The sequence below is a fragment of the Halichoerus grypus genome, chromosome 1 (assembly GCF_964656455.1).
Source record: "Halichoerus grypus chromosome 1, mHalGry1.hap1.1, whole genome shotgun sequence".
Lineage (NCBI taxonomy): Eukaryota > Metazoa > Chordata > Mammalia > Carnivora > Phocidae > Halichoerus > Halichoerus grypus.
In genome coordinates this window covers 183,260,894-183,282,060 of record NC_135712.1, presented here as the reverse complement: position 1 = coordinate 183,282,060, position 21,167 = coordinate 183,260,894, and the positions used below count along the sequence as shown (strand labels likewise).

Genomic DNA, 21,167 nt, shown 5'->3' with positions numbered 1-21,167 from the left:
CTCATCTCTTATTATAGCCTTTGGTTTAAAATCTAATTTGTCTGATATAAGGATTGCCACCCCAGCTTCCTTTTGATGTCCATTAGCATAGTAAATGGTTTTCCAACCCCTCACTTTAAATCTGGAGGTGTCTTTGGGTCTAAAATGAGTCTCTTGCAGACAGCATATCAATGGGTCTTGTTTTTTTTTTCCAATCTGGTGTCTTTTGATTGGGGCATTTAGCTCATTTACATTCAGGGTAACTATTGAAAGATAGGAATTTAGTGCCATTGTATTGCCTGTAAGGTGACTGTTACTGTATATTGTCTCTGTCCCTTTCTGGTCTATGTTACTTTTAGGCTCTCTCTTTGCTTAGAGGACCCCTTTCAATATTTCTTGTAGGGCTGGTTTGGTGTTCGCAAATTCTTTTAGTTTTTGTTTGTCCTGGAAGCTTTTATCTTTCCTTCTATTTTCAATGACAGCCTAGCTGGATATACTATTCTTGGCTGCATATTTTTCTCATTTAGTGCCCTGAATATATCATGCCAGTCCTTTCTGGCCTGCCAGGTCTCTGTGGATAGGTCTGTTGCCAATCTAATATTTCTACTGTTGTAGGTTACAGACCTCTTGTCCCGAGGTGCTTTCAGGATTTTCTCTTTGTCTCTGAGACTCGTAAGTTTTACTATTAGATGTCGGGGTGTTGACCTATTTTTATTGATTTTGAGGGGGGTTCTTTGTGACTCCTGGATCTTGATGCCTGTTTCCTTCCCCAAATTAGGGAAGTTCTCTGCTATAATTTGCTCCAGTATACCTTCTGCCCCTCTCTCTCTTTCTTCTTCTGGGATCCCAATTATTCTAATATTGTTTTGTCTTATAGTATCACTTGTCTCTTGAATTCTGCCCTCGTGATCCAGTAGTTGTTTATCTCTCTTTTTCTCAGCTTCTTTATTCTCCATCATTTGGTCTTCTATATCACTAATTCTTTTTTCTGCCTCATTTATCCTAGCAGTTAGAGCCTCCATTTTTGATTGCACCTCATTAATAGCCTTTTTGAGTTCGACTTGGTTAGATTTTAGTTCTTTTATTTCTCCAGAAAGGGATTCTCTAGTATCTTCTATGCTTTTTTCAAGCCCAGCTAGTATCTTTTTAATTGTCATTCTAAACTCTGGTTCCGACATCTTACTAATGTCTGTATTGATTAGGTCCCTGGCAGTCGGTAATGCCTCTTGTTCTTTATTTTGAGGTGGGTTTTTCCATTTTGTCATTTCGTCCCAAGAAGAATAGATGAATGAGAGAACAAAATGCTAAAAGGGTAACAATGACCCCAGAAAAATATACTAAAGAAATCAGAAGAGACCCGAAACTGGGAGAAAAAGAAAGGGAAAAAAAAAAAAAAAAGAATATGATCAGGCTGGTGAATAGAACAGAGCTGCACACTAGATTTTGGGTGTATTTTGGTCTGTTAGAAGAAACTGCCTCCCAAAATTTTAAAGAAAGGAAAACTTATATATATACATAATAGTAAGGGTAAATACAATGAAGGGATGGAATATGACTATAAAGATGAAAATTAAAAAAGGTTTTAAAAAGGAACTGATAAGAGGTTGGTCGAAAAAAGAAAGAAGAAAAATTTAAAAAAAAAGAGAGAGAGAATGTGATCAGGCAGGAGACTAGAACAAAGTCATACACTAGATTTAGGGTATATTCTGGTCTGTTAGAAGAAACTGTATCCCAAAATTTTAAAGAAAGAAAAACTTATATATATACAAAAAATAAGGTTAACTACAATGAAGGGATAGAATATGACTCTAAAAATGAAAAAATAAAAAAGATTTTTAAAAAAGGGATTGATAAGATGTTGGTTGAAAAAGGGAAAAGAAAAATTAAAAAAAAATAGAAAAAAAAAAGAAAATTAAAAAAATTAACTTTGAAAGACTACAGAATCATGGTAAAAAAGCCATGGATTCTATGTGCAGTATTCCCCTAGTGCTGGAGTTCTGCCGTTCTCATTGATTGGTAAACTTGGTCTTGGCTGGCTATTCTTGCTGATCTTCTGGGGGAGGGGCCTGTTACAGTGGTTCTGCATTGCAGGGGCCGGGCTAAGTGATCTGCTTGGGTTTGCTCTTGGGAGCTTTTGTTCCCTGCAAGCTTTCCTTTGGAGGCCGAGAGTGAAAATGGCGGCCTCCCAATCTCCGCCCCGGAGGAGCCGAGAACTCGGGGCCCCACTCCTCAGTGAGCCCCCAGAGAAAAGCAGTCAGTCACTCCCGTCTCCCCGGTCTCCAGCTGCACTCCGTGCTCACCCAGCCTGTGACCGAGCGTTTCTATCTCTGGCACACGACCCCGGGTGGAGTCTCCAAACCCAGCAGATCCCTGTGGTGCGCTTCCGCGCCGCTCCTCCCGGGGGAGGAAGGGGAGTCTCCCCGGATCTGCTGCTTGTTGGGTCCCTGCTGGAGGAGCAGTGGCCCCACTGTGCCACGGATCACGGTTTATGGCAACCCCGAGCTGAGAGCCCGCTCCTTGGCTCCGTCTCTGCAGCTGGGTACCTCGCTCCAATCCCTGGGAGCTCTGCTGCACTCAGGTACCCCCGGTCTTTCTGTGACCCCGAGGGTCCTGAGACCACACTGTCCCGTGAGGGTTCCACCCCCCGCTTAGCCACTGGAGCGACGTCCCTCAGCGGAGCCGACTTCTAAAAGTTCCGATTTTGTGCTCCGTGGCTCTATCACTTGCCAGAAGCAGCCGACGGAGGCCCTCCCCCACCGTCTATCCTCCCGAATATCACCTAGGATTCACTTCTCCGCACATCCTACCTTCCAGAAAGTGGTAGCTTTTCTGTTCAGAGAGTTACTGCTATTCTTTTCTTCGATCTCCTGTTGAGTTCATAGGTGTTCAGAATGGTTTGATCCCTATCCAGCTGAATTCCTGGGACCAGACAAAATTTAGGTCTCCTACTCCTCTGCCATCTTGCTCCTTCCCCTTTGGCATACCTAAGAATTAAGGGGAAAGCAATTAAATATGTAAAAAATAAGTGAGTACGAACTCTTCATTTGGGGAAGAACTTTTAAAGGTAAAAACAAAAGACAATAATCCCAAAGGTTAAAGATTGTATCACGTAAACATTTCACACTTTGTATTTTGCTATAAAAACCACCAATAATAATCCAAAAACAAACTGGCAATAATACTTGTCACAAATATCACTGGAAAAAGGTAAGTATTCTCTGTCAATGTTAAACTGGATAAATGAATAAAATGAATAGTAAAGCTCAAGCAGATAAACAGTCAAATAATTGATAATGTATAAAATAAGAAATAGCTAATAAACATGTAAAAGAAATACATTCTTCATTAATAAGCTATTAAAGAGAAATCAGAACTATTAGATATTATTTATCTACTAAATGTGATAAACTGTTTTAGAGAGAATGTGGTGAAAGTCTTTTTTAATAATAATGATAAAGACTTAATGAAGCTATTTTGTCAAGAACTTTAAAGCTTTAAAATACTGCACATTTCATCTAGTAAATTCACTTCCAGGAACTTATTTCAAGGATATAATAATATGTATATGAATTATGTATTATATAATCATATATTATGTATATGAATTATATATGTGAGTATATGTGTAAAATTATGTGATAAAGACTTTATATCCTCTATAGTGCAAATGCTTCAACAAAAAATTGCAAAGACACTTTGACACAAATGAAAAAATAGAATATTGCTGCAGAGAAACAGAAGATACAAAGAACCAAATAGAAACATACACACACATACAGACATTTGCTACTATCTCAGAAAAAAAAATCTGGAAACAACAAAATTGTCCAAAGTTATAATAATGGTTCAGTAGACAATAGCATATCCACATAAGAAATATTTTGTAGTCATTTCATATTGACTACAGAATATTTCATTTCATCAATATGAAATGATGTTTAGAGAATATTATTTTTCTCCAGGGGCTGTGGGTATGGGAGGAATGGGTAGAGAGTATTGCTTTGACAAGATGAAAAAGATTTGGAAAGAGATAGTGGTGATGATTAGACAACATTGCGAATGTACTTAATGCCACAAAATTGTACACTTAAAAATGGTTAAAATGGTAAATTTTATGTTATTTATATGTCACCACAATAAAAAAAGAAATATTTTGTGATGTAGGAAAATACAATAAAAAATGATGCTATGTTAAAAATGAGGATGTTTGTATTCGTATTATAGGGAATCCACCCCTACACTATGTACTAATTCACAACTGGTGATATGAATCAAAAATAATAAAATAAATTTAAAATATATTTATAATTTAATTATATTATAGTTATATTATAAATAAATTTATAATAAATTCATTTATTTACTTATTTATTTAGAGCTGCGGGGAGGGGCAGAGGGAGAGAGAGAATTTCAAGCTGACTCTGCACTAAGCGCAGATCCTGACGCAGGGCTTGATCTCATGACCCTGAAATCATGACCTGGGCTGACATCAACAGTCGGACACTTAACTGACTGAGCCACCCAGGTGTCCCAAGACTATAGTTAGTCTTTAAATTGGGGACTGAGAGGAAATAGTAATTACAATCCCAAATGTGTCAAAGGAAAATGAAAATAGGCCCCAAACCCAAATGTACATGGAGATTTACTGAAAAGCTATCGGCAGAAATCTTTGTAAGATGGGATGAAAGATGACTGACAGTTCATTATTTATTCTTTTTGTGCATTACTTCAAGTTTCCCGCATGACTATTAGATGTACAATCAACAAAAAATTTATGAAAGTTAGTAAGTAAATCAGTTGATGAATCACTTATGAAGGTGAGAGATTTTCCATTTTAAGACTTGAAGGTACCCCAAACCCCAACTTCTATTACACTGAATGTCCTCCTTGTCATTGCGGCCAAATGTATTCTGTGTCAGGAGTCAGTTGGAAAGTGAAAAAACATATCTACCCTTGTTGGGGCTTTAAGATGACAAAGGACCAATTCTCTCTCTTTTCCTGTTCCATCTCTGCCCTAGCCCATTATGACCACTGAATGTATGGGCTATTTTGGGTTTAGTCTCATAATCTGTATGGTCAGGGATGCAGCTGTATATGTCCTTAGGGCTCCTTCTGTGGGACTGGCTTCTTTATTTTGATCCAACCTCTTCCTTAAGAGCTTGAAATAAATCAGAGTCTTAAAAAAATCAGGTCCAGGGACTAAGATATCTTGGCCAATACTTCAGTTTGTATGAAATACAGTCTCTCGTCTTGCTTACCATAAAATACCATGCCCACCTCCATCAGATTTTCATCATATCAAATCCTCTTTCTTGGTGTAAATCACTTCTTTCTGATGAGTGCTAACCATCTCCCAACCTATTGCAAAGCCCAACTGAGTTTTCCATTATAATGTATCTTTATAACATTTGTTTACAATTCAAAGTGGTGAACTTCAAACATATTTTCCCCCTTTCTTATTAGATGATAGAATCCTTGAGGGCACAGACTGAGGGTTAACCTGTGTTAACTACCTAGCACAGTGCCTGGTTTATCATAGGGCTTAGTCAATCTTGGTTCTCTGGCACTGGTTTCTTAAGTTGCACACTGAACACACTTTTATAGAGCTGGTATAATGTGCAGGTTGGAAAAATGCCATTCAGAAAGAAAGATATTTGGAAAGGAAGCAGGAAGAGGACTTTGTCAGTCAATGAGGGTAGAACTTGAAGAGTAACAGGTTGGTCATGCTTTCTTCTAAAACACCTCCCAAATTCAGGGGCTGGAGAATTGCTCATTTAGGAAAGGTTCCAGGATCCAAACGAAATGACAATTTTGTGCTGGATGTTTCCCATTTGTCCCTCCAGTTCCACTCTCTTCTTTACCAAGCACTGTGTCCTGGGAGGCTGATCTTCATGGACTCCATCAATGGGCTCCTTCTCCCTCTGACTTTCTGTTGAATGCAGCCCATCAGGAGCACGGGCATGAGATCTGATAATGAGGTCATCATGCTTATTTCCCTTCTTCCTCGCTCCTCCGTTCTTCCTTCCTCTAAAGTTTGGCTGTGACTTTCTACTGAAGGGCATGCTTCCTGTCAGGCAGCCCTCAAGGTCAGTTGGAGGTCAGGTGAAGTTCTGGTTCTGTCTCCTTGCCCCTTCAAGCTTGGGCTGACACAGCCCCTCTGTAGTTAAGCATGAGGCTCTATACCACCCCTTACTGGTTTCCCTTAAGCCTACCCACACTTTTATAAACAATTCTTTACTTTTATTAAATTCTCCACAACTGTCCCATGGGAGGCAGCCATGTGTGTCCTGCTAAGACTCCAAGCCACGCTTCTCTTGATGTGGGGTAATTTTTTTTTCCCATCATGCCTTCACTGAAGAGCTAAGCATGGTGTCTGCTAGCCGGATGGCAGTGATGGCTTCAAGATGAAGCCTCTTCACGGGATCTTGGGGGATGAGGAACGCTTTACAGCAGAATAAAACCATGTGAAGCCAGATGGGCACACTGAAGTCAATCAACATGCATGAAAGGCATGATGCCAGTGCTAAGCCCTAACCCTCAGTGATTTTTCTCATCTAAAGAAGTGTAGCTTTAAAACTACTGGTCACTGATAGTTTCTATCCAAAGTGTAGACCAACCTCCAATTAACACAACATCCAGCTTCAGAGTCCAATAGGAGTTCTGATTTTGGAAATCAACACAGAGTGTACGTTGGCGATCTGTGGAGCGTTCTGTTACTCAGTCTACAAACCCACTGCATTTAACCTTCCTGACTCCCGTGCAGAAAATATTACCATGTTACAGATGGGAAGCACAGAAAGGCCAGGCAACTTGCCCAGCATATACCATGAGCAGCAGAACCAGTGTTCAGATGCAGGCCCAAGGTTCTGCTGGTTTAGAGTTTTATTAAAGAAATCGCTTTAGAGATAAAGCCCTGTAGTTAGGTCCTTGCCCTCCTGCTCTGTTTGGGTGACTCCGAGTGCCTTACCTAACTTTTCTGAGCCTGCCTCACTTTCCTCATCCATAAAGAGGATAAAACCGTTTCTACATTATAGGTTAAGTGTGACTATCAAAGAAATAACACGGAGGAAATTCTTTAGCTCTCTTTTTAAAAAGATTTTATTTACTTATTTGACGAGAGGGAGAGAGAAAACAAGCAGGGGGAGCGGCAGAGGGAGAGAGAGAAGCAGGCTCCCTGCTGAACAGGGAGCCGACATGGGGCTCCATTCCAGGACCTTCAGATCATGACCTGAGCCGAAGGCAGACACTTAACCGACTGAGCCACCCAGGCACCCTGAATTTGTTTGTTTGTTTGTTTTTTAACTCTTAAGGGCTATAAAACATGATTCATTCCTTTGGTTGCCTTTTTCCTAAATCCCCTCCACCTTGGAGGTAGTGAATCTGATTCTGATTTCCATTTCCATAAGAAATCCAAAGACAGATTAGTGAGGTTTGACTTTTTTTTTTTAAGATATATTTATTTGAGAGAGAGACAGAGACAGAGACAGAGCTTGAGCAGAGGGAGGGGCCGAGGAAGAGGGAGGGAGAGAATCTCAAGTAGACTCCCAGCTGAGTGTAGAGTTGGACATGACCCCAAGATCATGACCTGAGATGAAATCAAGAGTCGGATGCTTAACTGACTGAGCCACCCAGGCGCCCTTGAGGTTTGGCTTCTGAATAGCAATGGTAAGAGTCATGATACCAGTAAAAACAGGAATACTGATGCTTCTAATAACAACTCACATTTATCCACCACTTACCACGTCAGGCACTTTAGCTGGATGATGTCCTTTAATTCTCGCACCTACTCTGTGAGTAGACATCATTGTCGTTTTCTTGGATGAGCAAACAAACCTCATGAATAACTGTATGTTGATTATGTATTTTGGATATACTGGTTTAAAATACATTATTAAAATAAATTTCAATTATTTTTTTTTGCTTTTGAAGATATGTCTTCTACAGAATTAGAAATTGCATGTGCGGCTTGCATCATCTCTCCACTGGGCAGTGCTGGAACCGAGCAACCCTCCACGTACCTCATGAGCATTGGTGGGGCCTATTGCTAAAACTGCCCCATCTGCAGCAGTAACAAAGAAAGAAGACCTTTGCTTTTGATAACATTTAGAGGGAGCCGGAGTGGAAGAAGGAATGACACTCATATTTCTGTGGCTTTAAGAAAACCACAGCTTTGCACGTTTATCTTCACCAAGAGAGGGATCTGTTTTGTGGGGCTTTGGCATGTTCTTCCCTAAATATTCTGATGGTTGAATCCAGCCCGAAAGCAAACATTTCAAAGCCTTTGGCAGAGGCAGTTTAGAGAGGCATCCAAGCCATCAGGCCAGCAGATGATGTTTACTTCTTGTGACATAATAGTCAAGTCAAATTTTATTTCAGAGCAGTTACTTTCATGTCCTGAGAATAGAAAAATCCCTTCAGATGACCAAAACACCCCTGCATAGCCCAAATCCCATTAAATAAATCTGTGTTTGTGGAAAGCAGTGATTCTTTTTTCCAGTCAAGATAGGTCTTTTAACCTCCTGAGGTGCTTCTTACATTAGCATTAGGAAAGAGAGAGAGAAAGAGAGAGAGAGAGAGAAAGTTTCTTTAAACAGACTGATAGGGCTAGGTTCAAAGGTATGCCACCAAGTTCAGTAGAGCTCAATGCCCTCCTGCAAATGCTTGGCCTGGGACAAAGACTGCTAGAAACAAGAAGCAATGCTGCCTTGCACAAAGGGCTTTACATTTTCCAAAGTCCTTCTGCATCCATGATTTCATTGTACCACTCTCCCCCCACTCTCTCCTCTGCCACAATCTTGATGAGGGAGATGACGAAACAGAGTTCCAGCTCAGCACTGGGGAGAAAGGGGAAGATCTGGAATCAGTGCGCTTGCACTTAAATTTCTGCTTTTCTAGCTGTGTGACCCTGGGCAGGTTACTGAACTTCTCTGAGCGTCCTTTGACTTACTTGGAAAATGTGGCCAGGACAGACTCAAAAGGCTCTATGCTATATGATTTCATGTATAGGACATTTTAGAAAAGACAGAACAATAGGGACAGAGGAACAGTAGTTTCCAGGAGTTAGTGCTGGGTCGGGGGAGGTTGTGAAGAGAAAAGTCTAGCACGAGGGGAAAGCTTTGAGGTGACAGAACTGCTTTGTATTTTCACTGTGGAGATTATACAACCGGATGCATTTATGAAAACTCATAGAACTGTTCAGAAAAGAAAGTGAATTTTACGGAATGTAAATTTTAAAATATTTACACAGTTAAAAAATGGGCTCATAACACGTGTCTCTCAGGGTTGTTGTGGCATCTGAGTTTCCACAGTAAACAGTGGGGTAATGACTGAAACTACTTCTTTATAGTCCCAACTTGATCTTTCAAAGCTTACAGCTGCTGAAGAGAAATATAAAAAAATGGAACCAACCCAATTCAATTTCAACTCTTCAAACTGGTGCAAAAGAAATAGGACAGTGAGTTTAGCTGTAAGAGAACTCGACCATCTTCTTTGTCCTCTCCGCTTCTGCCCATTTTATCTTCCACTGGTGGCCCCTTCCCTGCCCGACCGACTCTAAATTTTCTCACCAAGTTCCACACAGATCTAGTTGTTTCTTGGTTATTTGTTTCAGGCATGCTGCCAGCTGGCTTGATCTGCCTCCTGCTACAGAAAACAAATCTCTCCTCCATTTCTCATGTGTTACCAGCCTAACAAATAAACTACTGTCTACGTTTTACACTGATTCCTGCAAACAACCCAGCCCTTCCCAGCTTGCTGCAGGCTGGGATTTTTGAAAAGATGAAACGGAACGGGCTGGACACAGTGCGGTCCTCGAAGCTGGCCGAGGGTGTTTTTAGCTGCTAGGTTTTCATTAAGGACACACTGCCGTGGGCCATCGCTGTTGGATTCCTCTGTCTTGCCGAGGGGAGTGTGTGGCTTTGAAATATACTTAAATCTGTCGGAAGGGTCCCAGCTCTGGTTCTCAGGGATTTCATAGTTGTGTCTTCATTTTTAGGATGCCCTGAATTTTAGAGGCGTTTGTGGTGGGATGCAAGGAGAGAACTGGTTTCCCCACCCTCTCCGCAAGATGAGATCCCAGCCCAAGCTTTGTAGCTTCTCCTCACCCCATGCCCAGATGTGGAGTTTTAAGGTTCTAACATCCTTCCTTGTGAAAGAGAGCTGGGGATTTAGACTTGTTCTGGTGACCTAGAGCACTAGAGACCAGAGCAAAAGGGAGCTTGGTTGCAGAGGCTTCTCATTAGACGTGCCCTCAAATGCCTTGACATGTAGTGATCTTCCTATCAACAGAGGCATTCAAGAGCAGGATGGACTTGAGAGAAGTTTTCTGCATCCCAGAGGAGTTGGTACTTTCAAATTCCCCTAAGCTCAAGAGTCTGTGAATCCACATGACTGCTTAACTTGAAAAGTAAGATGCTGATCCAGGGAGGGTATGGAATCAAATTCTCCCAGAAATTAGTTGACATGGTACTGGGCTGGACACCTTCTGTCTGTTCCTCCGGCTCTACTTTCCACCCTTCTAGATTCTTCTGTGTTCCGGGAGGCTGACAGATATGAGTTATATCCACAGGCTCTGTGCCCTCAGGCCAGGTAAGTCTGGATATGAGGGACCCCAGAGAGGTGATCTAAGGGAGGGAGGAGAGTGAGGCTGGGGTCTATTCGCCCCAGCTCTCCTGCTAGGGATGAGACACACCTTGGATGAGCTCCTTGGACAAAGATGGCTGTCTGTCTGTCTCTCCATTCCACCCCCTCCCCATGTCCCTCCAGGCCTCGCCAGAGTTCTGTTACTACCCTGAGTCTCTGCCCTATCCCCTGGCATTTCTCTACACCTGCCTGCACCTTTGCAAACCGTCCTTCTGCTACACTTTCCCCAAGTGATTCCAATTGGGTAGGCCACCTCTCTCCTGGTAGGGCCCTGACTGACACAAATATTAATACAGATCTACCCTGTGTGATGGAGAAGTGACATGGTTCTGGCCCTCATCTGCTTTCCACGGTGGTTATGGAGATAAGAAGAAGATCGGGGTGGGGGGGTAAGTGGACACATTTTTGTTGTGGTGGCTGTTGACTACGTGAGCTCTTGTAACCCTAGGAGACAAGACCTCTGCCTAGATACGCTTGCCAACAAGACTAAATTCAGCTAAAAATAAAACAAACCAACTCTTGCATGAATTCGATCGAACAAATGTCTTATTTTTTGGCTTTCTGACAAACCAGATTGACCGAATGTTCCTTCTGGGCTAGTTGTTTTGGCATGGTGTTCAGACGTGGCCTCTGACAGCATCTGCGGAATGACAAGGTTGACTTTGGAGGACTGACACACAACAGGGACCCGTGGTTTCTGGCAGCCTTGGGGTGACCTGGGAGGGTCAGAATGAGAACACACATGTTGGGGCTGGATCCCAGGATAAGGTAAGAATCCTGCCCTGTGGGACCCCTACAGCTGCCTGGTCATGAAGCGGAACGAGGCTGAAGTCCCTCAGGAGGGAAGCACCTGCAGAATCGTTAATAAGAGCAGGAAGTCAGTGCCCCTTGCAGGGAGGAGCGCCTCAGGGAGGAAAAATATGCTCACGTATTCATGAAGGGGCACATGAAGCAGCCCAAGAGGCTACACACCGTGGTTTACGGAATTGGCCAAAGGGCTTTGCACATAGTGGGAGCATGAACACGTGTACATGGACAACTTTGATTTTTCTGTCCAGCTCTCTCTTTTCCTTCAGGCTAACACCTCTCAAGTCAGGCTTGTGCCACATTTGTTCCCTTTATCTCCAGGTCTTAACATGGTATCTGACACCTAGAAAGTGTTGAAGAAATAATTGTGGGATGAGGGCGGAATGGATATGCCTTCCTCCACCTGTGAGGTCACATTCCTGGTCCTGCTCAAACTGCATGATCCTGGTGCCCGATCCCTTATCAGTGTATTGCTAAGGAGCTGTACCTCCTGGGGTAAGTCTGAGAATCCCAGGGGTATTCACTGGCATAAGGGGTCCTTCTTAATTACTGTCCTCTACAGAGAAAACCCTGGAAAGTATGAGTCTACACACAAAGCTCACTTATGCTATTGTTTTTGTCACCATGGTTGTGTAGTGTGGCTCTTGAAAGCAAGAGGTACAGAAACATGGAGTAGTCTTGGACCAACACAGAAAATTGTTTGGTTATCAATATTTTTTTTTTGGCACAGCAGCGGTTTCATTGGGTCTTAGAAATGGGGAAAGGAAGCCTTTCTCTCCCTTGGTAACATTCACCATCTCCTATTCTATCCAATCTAGAAGAGTGCCAGACCCTTCTCCCCTAGTCACGTTGTATCTCTTAACCTTGCAACCAAACTCTGTTTTCTTCATTGTGCTTATGGCTACTTGAAATCATATTTATTTATTATTGAGGGCATGAGGGCAGGGACAATAGTATCCCACCACCTAGAATGTGCTAAGCACACGGTACGTACTCAATAAGCTTTGTTGAAGAAAATGAATGAAGGAATGGGTTATTTTATGGTATTAAATGGTGTTATATTGGGGTATGGGCTCCAAAATATATGCAATTCTTCAAGACACAGCTCTTTTAATATATAAACACTCACCCATTTAGATAAGGAGGGATTTCTAACTTCATCCATATGTCATGTCTGAAATTAATCTTCCCTCATGAAAAACAGGATCTTGGCTTTGAGGTGAATCAACAGGCAGGTTTATCCTCTCCCTTATGGTGAATTCCCCTCTACATACCCCAGCCTCCTCTGCTCTACCCTAGTTCATCAGAAATACTATAAGTTTGGGGTGTCTGGGTGGCTCAGTCGGTTATGCATCTGACTCTTGATTTCGGTTCAGGTCATGATGTCAGGGTTGTGAGATTGAGCCCCATGTCAGGCATGGAGCCTGCTTAAGATTCTCTCTCTCTCTCTCTATGCCCCTCCCTTTCTCATCCCCACCCCCACTCACACACTCTCTCTCTAAAAAGAAAAGAAAAAAAAATACTATAAAGTTGAACCTCAGAAGGTGGAGGGTTATCACCAATTTCTTCTCAAGATTCCCCTTGGCCCTTAAGTCAGAGATGACTACTTGTCTTTCAAAATCATTTGGTTATCTTTCTAGGCATAGAGGTGGGCTACTTTTCCCATCCTTATATGCAGGTAAGTGTAGCCACATGACTGAGTCCTGCCCAGTGTAATGTGGGCAGAAATGAGGTCCATGGAAAGCTCCTCTCTCTCTTCCCCTGTCTGTCTACTAGACCCAGAAGATTGCAGGGACCACAGGGGAAGATGGACCCACAAGAGAGAAAGAGCCTGGGTCTCTAATGTGGTCCCCCTAAAAATGAATCTCTATGTGAGAGAGAAATAAAACATTGAGTTGAGCCACTGAGATGTTCAGGTTCATCTGTTACGATATGTAGTTAGTCATGCGAACTAAGGGAGTTCCTACACAAATGTGTCCTCCAGCCTGAAGTATTCTGTGAGCTTTACAGACCAGGGGACATGAAATGCTAGCCTTTCTCAAACCACAACAAAGAGGCTTTATTGCCCTACGTCTGTTAACACCAAAGGACCACTCTCAGTTCTCCCCAAGAAAGTGTGACTGGATGTTTCCACCACACAAAGCTTCTGGCAATGACTACATGGAAAAAAAATTTTTTTTTAAGTTTCATCAAACTGCAACCTCACTGCAAATGAATAAATGTACAAACTCTTAGCGATGGAAGCACTTGCTATGGGGGAAAACTGTACGATACAGTGAAAAGCATTTCTGGATGAAGAGAGATACAACCTGGTTCCAGCCCTTATAGTTCTGCCCTAACCAGCTGTGAGAAGCCTGGACCTTTCCCTAGGTTTCATGGGGGTATTGAAAGGATCAAGCAAGACAAACTACTTTAAGATAGATCCAGGTTCTGTAAATTCTAATGAGATAAGCAATTTGATTCAACAAACCTCAATGAGGTTTTGTTGGAGGGGGTTGATATAAATGAGATAAGACACAGCCTGCCCTCCAGGAGACACATTCTCTTCATGCTTCTTTTTAAGGGAGAAGATAACTTTTCCAGATGCTTCCCAGCAGACTTTTCTTTATTTTCCATTAGGCAGAACTGGGTTACATGCTCATCCATAAACCAATAACTGGTATGCATAAAGGGATGAGCATTATTGAATTAAACTGGAGGAAACAAATACTTGATAACAAATTACAACCCCTAACAGGGCCAAATGACAGTGAACCATCAGCAGTGTGATCAGGGTGTATAAAAGACGTGATTAACTCTGATCTGAGAATGAGAAAGATTTCAATAGTGTTTGTAATGTTCTTAGGGAAAAAAGCAAAATTTATTAACATGACTTACAAGGTTACATATGATTTGTCCTCTCCCCTTTTACTTATTTGACCTTATGTCTTGCCACTCCATAGAAAATATTTTATGCTTCAGCCATAGCCACTGATTTTGCATTTTTAAACTTGCCATAGTCTCTCCTCCAAGTTTCTGGACTCTCCCGTATCACCTCTCCTCCTGTTACATCATGTGCACATATCTTTCGTGCTTTAGCTTATGAGTCACTTCCTCCAGGAAGCCTTCTTAGATTCCCCAGTCCAGGTTAGATACCCATTTAGCATGCTACGGCCTATACGTAACAGATAGGAAAATACAGTGGTATAATCACATAATAAGAAATCTGGAGATATGCAGATAGAGGATTGGTTCTATGATATAATAATGTCAATACTTAGAATCATTTTCTGCAATGCTCTTGGCTTTTACTTCATGGTCACAAGATGGCTGTTGTAGCTCTGAACCATGCCCTCCCAGGAAGCAACCAAGAGCAGAAAGGGAAGAAAACACCTCTCTGTGATGATCTTAATCTTCAAGGAAAATCCTTCTTAGAAGTCCTTTGAAGGTTTTCCCTTATGTCTTGCTGGCCAGAAGGAGCTCATATGTGCATGCCCTAGCTGCAGCTGAGGCTGGGGAGTGAGTGTCTGGCATTCATAGGGGAGGAGCCTCTGCAAGCATGGAAGAAACGTGAAGGTTTTGACTGTTGGGTAAGCCACGACGGATCCTCCCTCTGGACTTCCACACCCCCCGGTTCCCTCTCTGGTCCCTCATTACATCATGTGTAGTTGATTGTATCCACTAGCCTACAGTCTTTGTTAGGGAATGACAATTGCACTGAATAAATGAAAAATAAACACAGCGTTAGTTAGTACTACCAACACGTACAATAACAAAACATTGAGATCACTTCAGCCTGTGAGTAGCTGTGTTTATAACTCTTTACTGACCAGTGGCTCCCTGGTGAAATCCTAACAGGTAAGACCTCAACCTCAAGGGCTATCAAGACAAAATAAAACAAGGCACAATTTCCGAATCTCTACTGGGTGGTAAAATGAGATGGGGATAGTGAAAGCAGAGAGCTTGAGAGCTGATAGGAGCAGAGACACCTGAACTGGCCTGGGGGAGACCAAACAAGAATGGGTATCATTTGGGATTCTCTTGGCTGCGAGAAACAGAAGATTCAAGATAGTTTACATAATAAGGAACACTTACTTTCTCAATAACAGAAAGTCTCATGGCAAGGCAGCTGCAGGTTTATTATGCTTTGTTATCCGTAGCTTAGCTTTCCCCGGGGTTCAAGATGGATACCACAGTTCCAAGCTCTGTATCCACAGTGCTCACACAAGGACACATTTTCCCCTCTGCCTCTTTTTAAGGGAGAAGGTACCTTTTCCTGAAGCCTCCTCATAGATTTTTCCTGATTTTTTGTGAGGTGGCACTGGGCTACATGCACATCCATAAACTCACTGCTATGGTTAATGGGATGATCATCACTGAATTAAACCAAGTAAGATTTATCTTTGTTACATGTAGAACTCCAACAAAATTAATGGCTCTTCTTCAAGGAAAAAAGAAGGCGGGAGTTGGAATGGCTGTTGGACAAGCCACCAATGACATTTGTTACAAATGGCTTCCTTGGAACCAAGCAAATTCCAACTTTGGAATGAATAAGTCATACGAGGCTGAGTCTCAAACCACACCTGGCACTCCAAAAAACTCTTCAAATGAAAGCACAGCCTAGGTCACAATTTTTGTCAACTGGTTTCTTCTGCTGCAGTATCATACACAGATTCGTATTATTACTCTAGCAAGGATAAAAGAGTCATTTATTACACCACACCTTCTGGGGTACTTCTTTGTGGAGGGGCCAGTTTAGTTATCTCTAAACACCAGGAGTTATATACCCCGAACTATTCTAGGAAAGTAAGATTCTGGCATTCACTCTCTACTCTTATGGTTTAAGTCTGGGCCCTGGCCTCTACTTCATTGGTATCTGAATATTTCAATCTCATCACTTACAGGAAGACTTCCTTGTTCCAGATGTGGAACTTGATGTGGTTGGTCCCAACCCGTGAGGCAACACCTTCATTAAAAGTTGTTAAACTGAGAGAAGGTGTTTTCCCACCAGGTGGGAGCAAAACAGTTTCAGAGCGGGTTTTGGTTCAGCTGGTCTGGAGGGACAATTAGTGTTGTTTATCTCTCATCACCAGAGGCATGGCTTGGTGGGGGCCAGGAACTCCTTCTAAGCCAGAAATTTACCTGTAGACCCTGAATTATTCTTCTGCCTGGTCATCTGGGTCCTTTCTATGGGATGTTTAGAGATTCTGAGTCAGAGGTCAGCAAACTAGAGCTTGTGGGCCAAATCTAGCCTGCCACCTCTTTTTATAAATAAAGTTTTATTGGGACACAGCCACACTCAATTGATTGTGCCTTGTCTATGGCTGCTTTTGAGTTACAATGGTGGACTTGAGTAGTTGCCACAGAGACCCCATGGCCCACAAAGCTTGAAATATTTACTATCTGGCCCTTTACAGAAAAGTTTACGGACCTTTGTCTGAGAGGGAAAGAGCAAGTGAGAAGCAAGGAAGCTATTAGCAAGACTGATGCCCAAACTCATATAAATAAATACTAAATAAAAGTTGCAGAGAAGTTACAATGGATTCAGATGACTTGGAACAGGCCACAGTGGGTCAAACCAGGCCTGACCAGGCCTTTATTCAGCACCTGATACGTATGGGCACTTCACAGGGAGCTGACATGGTGCCACCTCTCCCTGGGAAGTGCTCCATTTCATAAGTGTTTGTGTTCCCAAATGTGAAACCTGGAGGTGGCTTTCTAAACCGTCCAGTTGAACTGCTCCAGTTGGGAGTGTTTTGCAATCTGACACACACATCCATCAGAGCTGTTCTACGGAGCCTCTGGACTGGCCGTAAAAACACTCAGCCGCAGACCTCCTTCATTTTCAAACAGGAACCCAAGAATGACCACAACAGAAACCTGTTTATACAATTCAGATTTTCTTAGTAACATAAGGTGGATGTCAGACAAGTCTTCATCACTAACTCTAAGAACTGGTTTCTGCTGAAACCTAAGGCAGACAGAGTTATCTGCTCGGGGTTCTGGTTTCTTTCCTTTCTAAAACAAAAATAAGAAAAAATAAAACAAAATTATTAAAGAAAATAATTATCAAATACTCTTACTTTAGACATCGTGTGAAGCACTTTATGTACATTATCTCAGTTGATCTTCACCATGATGCTGTGAAGAGGGTACTGTTATTGTATTACCTCCCTTTTGTTGATGAGGAAGGTAAGGCCCAGCACAGGGCTTCCCAAACCTGGAAAGCTTGTTAAAACACAGATTCCTGGTCCCTGCCCCTAGAACTTCCCAGCCAGCCAGCCCAGGGTGAGGCCTGAGATTCTGTGTTGCTACTGAGTTCCTGGTGGAGCTGACTGCTGCCCCCGGCCATGCTCTAAGTACAATGGCTGAACATTGAGGTGAGCAACCTAGACTCCTGACCACTGTGGCAGGGTCAGGACTCAAGCCCAGGTTTGTGTGTGTGACTCTATCCATTCTCTTAATCGTTGTTGATAATTTGCTTCCCATGAACTGGAAAAAGAACGAGTGAGCGGTATTCAAACACATACTCTAGAAATCCTGTCAAAAATTCAATGGGTGTAATTTCCCAAATGACCCAAGTCTTGCTCAGTTGGGGACTTGGCATTTTTAACCATCTTGGGAAAGGATGTTTGGACACTATATGGTCACAAAGCCCTAGAAATAATCTGAGTGGCACATTACTTTGGCCTTGCATAGTAGATCCCTCAAAATTACCAAATCAAAGAAGTCTTACCCAAATAACCACACCTCCATGCCCTTTTATGTACTTTTAGGACTTGAGGAAGAGATGATTGCCACACATGATCTTGCTTCAATAGTTTCAGCTCTATACACCTTACCTTCTCTTCCCATCTAAAAGGGAGATTGCTTAAAGAGATTCTTTTTTGTTGTTGTAGTATCTTAATGTTGTATTGTACCTGAGTGTACAATATTCAAGGTTCTACAGTATGTAGAATATCTTGATAGCTTGGCATAGTGTTAAGAATGTGGGTTTTGCTCTCCAACTTTGTGTCCATGTACATTATTGTCTACTATGTGACTTTGCTCAAGTGCATGAACTGTTTCCTTATTAATAAAATGGAGATCAAAATACCCCCATAAGTTTGCTATTAAATGTAAAGTACTCAGCCATGCATATGAAGAGGCCTAAAAATGCTAATTATAAATTATTATATATATAACTACAACCATATAATAACATATTTATATGTATCATATACTTACATATTAATATTAACCAATACATTAATATTATGAATTATATTACAATATATTACTTATGTAGTATAACCATTAAATATGAACTATAATATTAGCATATTATTAATTATATAATTATATATGAAATGTGATATACAATTATAGGTAATTATGTAGTTATAGATTATTACTTATGCTCTAGAGAATGTGTTAACTAAACGTATCTTTTAATTTGGTGTTTTAGCAGGAGAAACACACAGGAGTCCTGGATGTATTAGTCAATATACGTCCGCTCCAGGCAAAAATGCAGTGACCGGGGTTCCAAGCTCCTTAGTCCTTTCCCATTTCCCCAGATTATCTGCCTTCTGGAATAGTCTCTTCTTCACTCTTTGCCTATGCAGGCTTCAAGTCTTTTCCTCTGCTGTAAGACCTTCCCAGACCCTGGCCATACTCTCGTTTCCCCAAACACACTACTTTGTGGATGCATTGTACAGATTAGTTTATACTCTTTCCTAGTTTTTCCTGTGTGTAAACTTCTCCAAAATATACTCTCCTTTTAACATTTTTATGTAATTTAATTTATGTGCTCATTTATTGGCTTATCCACTAGAAGAAACCGTCTGGGGAACAGAGACTGCCTTCATCTTCACTGCTGAGATCCCAACATCTACCACACTGCCACAAAGACCTCAGTCTGTTGAAAGAAGGGATTAACTTTTTTGAGCTCCAATGTGCCAATATTTATAGACGAAGTGACCCAAACAAACCCAGAGAGAGGAAGCGGGGTCCCCAAGTCCCCTGCATGCTGGGTCAGGGAAGGGCGCGTGCTCCTTGAACAAGCCCCACCGCTGGAAGCTGGAGAGGTGTCACATGATCAGCAAGAGCCACCCCTCAAACCTGTGGGCCCTGCGCACTTCCCCCTACTGTAGCCCTGGTCCTCCACAGGGAACGGCTTCCGTCCTCCAGGCCCCCTTGTGAGGTCTCCACTCCCCCTGCACCCCTTGCCCGCAACAGTCCCGGGGTCCCATTACCCCAGAATATACTCTCCTCGGGAGCAATCATTCACGTCTGACTTGTTCTATACTGGCCACATCACTTGATAAATACTTGAAGGTGAGCGTGGTGAAATAGAATGAATTGAAGTGTATTCTTTGAAAAGAAGCAGGGTCTCAATGGTGAAGCAAAATATGGTAAGTCCTTGCAGAATAATCACTAGTCCTATGTTAAAAATAACAGTGTGTTCAAATCAGTGCAAGGAAAACGCTTACTTAGGCCGTACAGCTCTAAGCAGGTTAGAGAAAAAAATAAGGAGGCCCTTCTATTCTATGCCCACAGCAACAACACAATTAGGCACATGCTGGAGACTGGTGGCAGATCTTATAAAGGAGCTGTAATACTAAACTCCTATCTTCTTTAACAAAGTTGACGTGTTTTGACATTGGGCTAGATTAAAATGTCACGTGAAGTTAGCAGCTGAACTTTGGATATCCTAAAGATGGGCATTAGGGACATACTCTGGAAAGCACAGTGAATTTCCAAACTATCCTTAGACAGGGTTTTATATTTTAATTCTAACACATGACTCTATATCCAGAGAATTTCAACTAACTTGAAATATTGATATCGATCCAGAGACTGGAACAGCTGGGGCAAATGATTATGTGAACATGGTTGAAAATCTACACCATCCCCTGGGTTGATGTGGTGATGTTGCTCTGATTCACTTGAATCAGTTTGCTGACCCATCTTGACATCTCTTCTTCTTTACCAATAGTCACAGGAGAGAAAAGTCCCACTTCCTGTGACAACTGATAAGTAGGTCAGTTCTTCTCAAACTGTAATGTGCCCACAAATGACCTAGGGATATTGTTCAAATTAGATTCTGACTCAGTAAGCTGAGGCAAGCTGCAAGTCTGCATTTCTAACATCCCAGGTGATGCCTCTGGTCCAAGAAAGAACACTCTCAGGAGCAAGTAGGTAGAAGAGAGGGGACTAGTTAACAGATGGCTGCCCAGGCCAAGCAGCCTGGGTGCTACAAGAAGCATATTAGGCACTGTTCTAAAGGGCATAGAAACAAGAGCCTTCTAGGAATGAAGACTTTACAACAAGCATCCTATCCATTGTGTCTTATCAGAGATGTCAGATTTACTAGCCCAAAGTACACACATTCCTTTTAAAATCTGCAAAGCAATGCCTCCTGAGAAGTTGTGAGTTAAAAGGATGGAAAATGAGTGGGATCACAGGAAGTCATGGGCTCCAGAACCAGACAACCCAGGTCTGACTCCCAGCTCTGCCACTCACTCACCAGCTGTGACTTTGGGCAAGTTGCCTTCTCTTCCTACGCCTCAGTTTCCAGAGCTGGAAAGTAGGGACAATAATACTCGCAGGGCTGTTGAAAGGACCAAAGAAAGAACACAGGTAAAGTACTTCATTCATGCAGGGGCACATATTGGTTAATAAATAGTAGTTCCTATTTTTTCATGAGGAAATCAACCAGTCAAGGGTGCTGGAGCACTTGCCTAGGGAACACTATTGAGGTGCGCTCCCAGGAAAGAGAA

At 42.1% G+C, this 21,167-nt stretch overlaps 1 protein-coding gene across 1 annotated transcript in view; it reads right to left on the bottom strand.

Annotated features, from left to right (window-relative positions):
- LOC144380048 (uncharacterized) overlaps window positions 1-21,167 on the bottom strand; it is a 353,400-nt gene that overhangs the window by 113,225 nt on the left and 219,008 nt on the right. The window contains exon 2 of the mRNA XM_078061530.1: window positions 2,787-2,963. The gene's annotated coding sequence lies outside the window, so the exon portion shown is untranslated. The remainder of the gene's footprint in view (window positions 1-2,786; window positions 2,964-21,167) is intronic.